Here is a 4,753-nt window from a genome sequence, read left to right on the forward strand (position 1 = left end):
ATGGTCCAGCTAGCCTGCGTACGATAATGGAAATTCTCCCATTCCTTGGTCAAAGACTTTGTTGGATGCGAAATTTAATCCACGAGGAGCTGTACGGACATAGATGATATCATCACAACCTCTCTTTTCGAACCATTAGGGATGCTTAACACCACTTCGCCAACTAGTGTTACTTGTGCTTTCAGGTCTTTCAGTGTGGTCAGCACCGAGTGTTTTCGAGCAGTGAGGCTTACACCCATTCGCATTAGTTATCCAAAGTTCCTTAGCCTTATGCATGAATTATTGGATAAGCCATCTTCCTATCAAGATTAAGGAGTCAACTGAGCATCTTAACGGCGGGATTGAATACATGCATTGAATTAAAGTTCACGCCGCCCACCCTGAACAAATAGAAGGCATGGGCAACAGGTCGGACATAAGCCACCGGGTTGCACGACAGAAGAACACCAACATACAAGTGCACACTCCTCCATGTGAAATAGTCATCTTCATTGGAGCTTTTTGGTAGTAACCATGACCAACAACCATCAGCTGTTGGCTTGTTAGTAAGGCTAGAGCTTGAGGCCTGATCTCTCGTGGCACACCCCACACACAAGCACCACCCGACGAAGGGGGGAAGTGGAAAGCTACAGGCCCAAAACCTTTGACCTTTCCTTCTAAATGGGGGTGCCCGTAGCACTTCATCTTGTCATTTCTTCATTGCTCATTCCCATTAGGCTGAAGTGTTTGGCATTTCCTTATCTGCGCCCACTCACACTTCGCTGACCTATCGTGTGGTAAAGAGATTCTAAATAATAGTAAACGGAGCACACTGCAGAAAGATTCTAAATATGAGTAGTTCCCTTTGCCCCTCCCTTAGCCTAGTTTATAGCTACAGTTGACGCAACACCATACCGACGCCTCACTAATACTTAATTTAATTAATTAACGACTAAAGTGATTTCATAACCTGAACTTTCCTTAACCAGCTGACCCTACTTCGTAACCTTAACGTACTTTCTTTCTTACTTTAGCATAGGCCTTCGCCACTTGGGCACTTCACCCCTATTTCTTTTTTGAATTAGAAAGAATGGGGCCTTACTTATTCTGTTCAGGGGGGATGAAAGACAAAGGAAGGGATCAAGGGGCTTTATGATCGGAGAAAGGCGAGGAGGGATGACCCGCCGAATTCACATCAGAAATCGACAACATGAACACAAATAAAATCTTGAATTGCGTATAGAAATGAAACGAGCCACTTCTATTCTCGAAGTTGAGGTATATGAAGAATGGCTTTTTGGTCCCTTTCATCTAGTGGTCAGGACATCGTCTTTTCATGTCAAAGTCACGGGTTTGATTCCCATATGGGATAGGTACTCATTCCTGGCCGCGTTCAGTTAGCGTTCATTGGTGAGTGATCACTCGCTCATTGTGAGATCACCACTTCTCTCATTAATGGACTCTTGTGAATTCTTCCTTAACCTTGAAGCCCTTTCATAGATTCTCGAACCTCCGATAGACAGAATCTCCATGCATGCGTTCTTTCTCTCCTCCCTTCAACCATACATCTCTTTTTTTCCCTTTTTTTTTATATATGCCCACATTGAATACTTAAAAATTCTAGTTCATGGCTTCGTATGTACTGAAGTGACTGTAGGTCCATTCAGATGCTGCTCCAAGAGAGCTTTATTTGGCCTTTGTATGACCGTCTTCCTCTTCCCTTTTTGGCCTTCCACTTTTCTTTTGAAGTACTTGGCTGAAAGACCTTGCTCTTTGCTGGATGGGTGGTCTTTTTCTTTGACGTCAATTGTTTGGCTTACTTTATTGAGAGGCGATATTTTTCTTTTGAGGTGAATGGGTTGTCCTCTTACTTGACTCGCCAACATGAGTTTGTGTTCAGTGGTGGATAAGTTGTGAGTTGGTATTTAGTTTAGGGCTTGTTATTTCCTTTCACTTTTCCCAACGAGGTGGAGGGCCATCGCAAAAAGCACTTCCTTCATGTTAGTTTCAGCTAAATAAGATTGCTTGTATGGCTCAGGATGTTGCAAGGCATATATCAAAATGTCCCTTAGCCTTTTTTTTTTTTTTTTTTTACATACATAGGACATCAAATATGCTGAGCAGGGCTGGAAGTTTCTTGAAATTTGAAAAGATATTAGAATTTGGCATTGGAGGATTTTTCCTTTGCTGAGGGATGGCATCGTCTTCAATCTCAATATGCTTTTCTTTTCTTTTGTCTTTGGCTACTGGGGGTCGACGTTCGGGTAGTGTCTTCCTTTTTATGAGTTACATCTGGTCTACCATCTTAGGCTCTGCTTCTTCTTCTAGGAAGTTAAGCTCTTCATCTGAGTCGCTCTTGAAGCCAACCATATTACAGTTGCTGGGTTTCGCTCGTAAAAGATCCTTGTAGAAATTAGGAGCAAGGACAATGTTTCCCTGATGGATTTGGTTCTGAATCCACGACTCCGAAGTGTAGCAAATCTTGAGAATGTGACCCAGACGTCTATCGTACAAGCAGTAATTTAGATTGTCCATCATGTCTGCCTCTTTAGGGACGGTTATTGAGGGAAGTTCTAGTCCAGCCCTTAAGGCATGGGCACTGTCATCTTCCCATACTAATAATAGCAATGAGGATGACATCTCCTCCAATGCCTCTAGCAGAATGTTCTTTCGGTTATTAACCAAATCGAAGGGGGAGGTTCTCGACCCCAATACCATGAAGGAATATGTCGAGATAAAAAAAAAAAAAAAACATTCCGGAAAGAATGGAGTAATTGGACCCCTCCCCCTTTTGGAGTGAGAAACGGAAGGAGCTTCTTTGTCAAGAAATATTAAATAATCAAGCAAAGCAAAAGGAATTTCATATCGAAAAGCTCCACGGTTACAAGGAAGAAAGAACTCCTAACCAAGGGACGAAAGTCGCTGTTGTTTCATGAACTGCAAAAAAAAGGTCAAGAAGACTTTTGAATTGATCAAGTATTTCAAAATAGGCTAGGCTAATTAAATAATGATGCATATGGCACAAAAAAGAAATTCGATTTTAGTAAAACTTTATCTGAATCGTAGTTCAGATTCAACAGTGATTTTTATTAAAAATTTGTGCGTCTGTGCCCTAGTCTTCCTTTCTCATGCCCGGGTATCTTTCTTTTATCCTTTCTACTTCTGTTACAGTAGTTATAGTTGTAATGGCAATTACAAGGTTATGCGGGTCCCCTTCTCATTGAGTAGCCTATACTCTGGTAGTGAAAACGGCTTTAGCATAGAATGTTTACCGCTTACCTTACTAATAATCGGTAATCTAAATAGGCAACTATGGAACTAACCTCCCATTGTCCCGAGCAAGTTACTGTGTAGCTGAAGTGTGTGTGCCCATCCTGGTCTCCTTTCTTTTTTCTTTGCAACTGCCATAAAAGTTAAGCCTTAGATTATTACAGGAATCTCACCGCCCCCTTATAAGATACTCGCTACTAACTAAGGTTCTGAAAAAAGGCAGCTAAATCCGCAATAGAACAGAACCCCAGATCTATGAATAGCCAACAAAGAGCCTAGCTTGATTACTGGAACTAAATAGAAAGCTGCTCCTACCTTACTTATCGAGAAGGAGTCCTGGGACTGAAAAGACTTCTTGTAGGTCTCTTTCCCCTAGCAACCTTTCCTGCTTTCTCGGTTGTAAGGTTTTGAGCTAACTACAGTATTTGCTTCCTAGCTACTAATACTAATGAGTAGTAGGGAATTTCGAACTAACGACTTACTTTAGCTCTAGCTTCTATCCATCCTGTCCACTCACCATTTATCTCAAAAGCCACTATTTGAGATCTCTGAAGTGAATTCCAAATCAGTCTTTGTGGTTCCATTTCCCTTATGCTCATTTTTCCTAATGCTACTCGAAAAGAACAGCTAGCAGACGATTTGCTCTAAATGCCGAAGTCCATAGCTCCTATAATCGTGAGCTGCGGCTTGCTTTGTTCACATCTCCGTAATGGCCTTGTTAAAACGTTCCAACGACATGTTTAGCCCTCAGTCTCTACCGCCAGCTCGTTTCACTTCAATTTACCGTAGCTACTGCAGCAAACTGCCTAGCTCACTAGCTCGTATGACTAGCTCGCTTACTTTAACTCAACGCCTTAGCTCTAACAAGCCAACTCCATTCCTAGTTTGGCTACCCTGCTTTAGCTCACCATTCAACTCATGCTTTTGTTCAACTCCTGACTAGCCGCACCCTTTCAAGCAAGTAAACTAACTGCTTTGCTGTGCTTAGCCTCCTACTGTGTAGCCTTCTTTCACTATAAGTAAGGTAAGGATTGCTTATGGCAAGTAGTATAATCAAGCTTGGGTAAACAGATGAGCCAGCAAATAGAGCTATGGCCGTTAGGGGAAATGGTATGTGTCTGTGAAACAAGATTGCGTAGCTTTCTGTAAACTTGAGTTAGAGCATGGTAGTTCATAGGAGAAGTGGGAGATGGATTCGTTTAAGTAGTTAGGGTAAACAAACGAGGTAGCTTGCTTCTTCTTTGAGTTGAATATGGACTTTCAAGTTGTATTTTAGATGGGGGTACAAACAAGTAAGTAAACTAGCTAGACGCATTCCCAGCTACTTAGTACCCTTTTTTCACTTATAGCTATCTAATTCAAGGGCTGTGTAACTGCTGTTAGAACGCTTTTCTTAATCCGTTACGGAAAAAGAAAAGTGAAGATTGGTTTTGTACCAGGTCATGATGATATGCATGATAAAAGTTTGTTTCATCGATAGCATTTTCTGATGTAGGATGCATAG

At 41.7% G+C, this 4,753-nt stretch overlaps 1 pseudogene; it reads right to left on the reverse strand.

The window, feature by feature from the left end:
• Window positions 1–316: 316 nt before the first annotated feature.
• On the reverse strand, window positions 317–1,511 carry LOC125419736 (cytochrome c biogenesis CcmF C-terminal-like mitochondrial protein; annotated as a pseudogene).
• Window positions 1,512–4,753: the final 3,242 nt, after the last annotated feature.

Source organism: Ziziphus jujuba, chromosome 7 (genome assembly GCF_031755915.1).
Source record: "Ziziphus jujuba cultivar Dongzao chromosome 7, ASM3175591v1".
NCBI classification, from domain to species: domain Eukaryota; kingdom Viridiplantae; phylum Streptophyta; class Magnoliopsida; order Rosales; family Rhamnaceae; genus Ziziphus; species Ziziphus jujuba.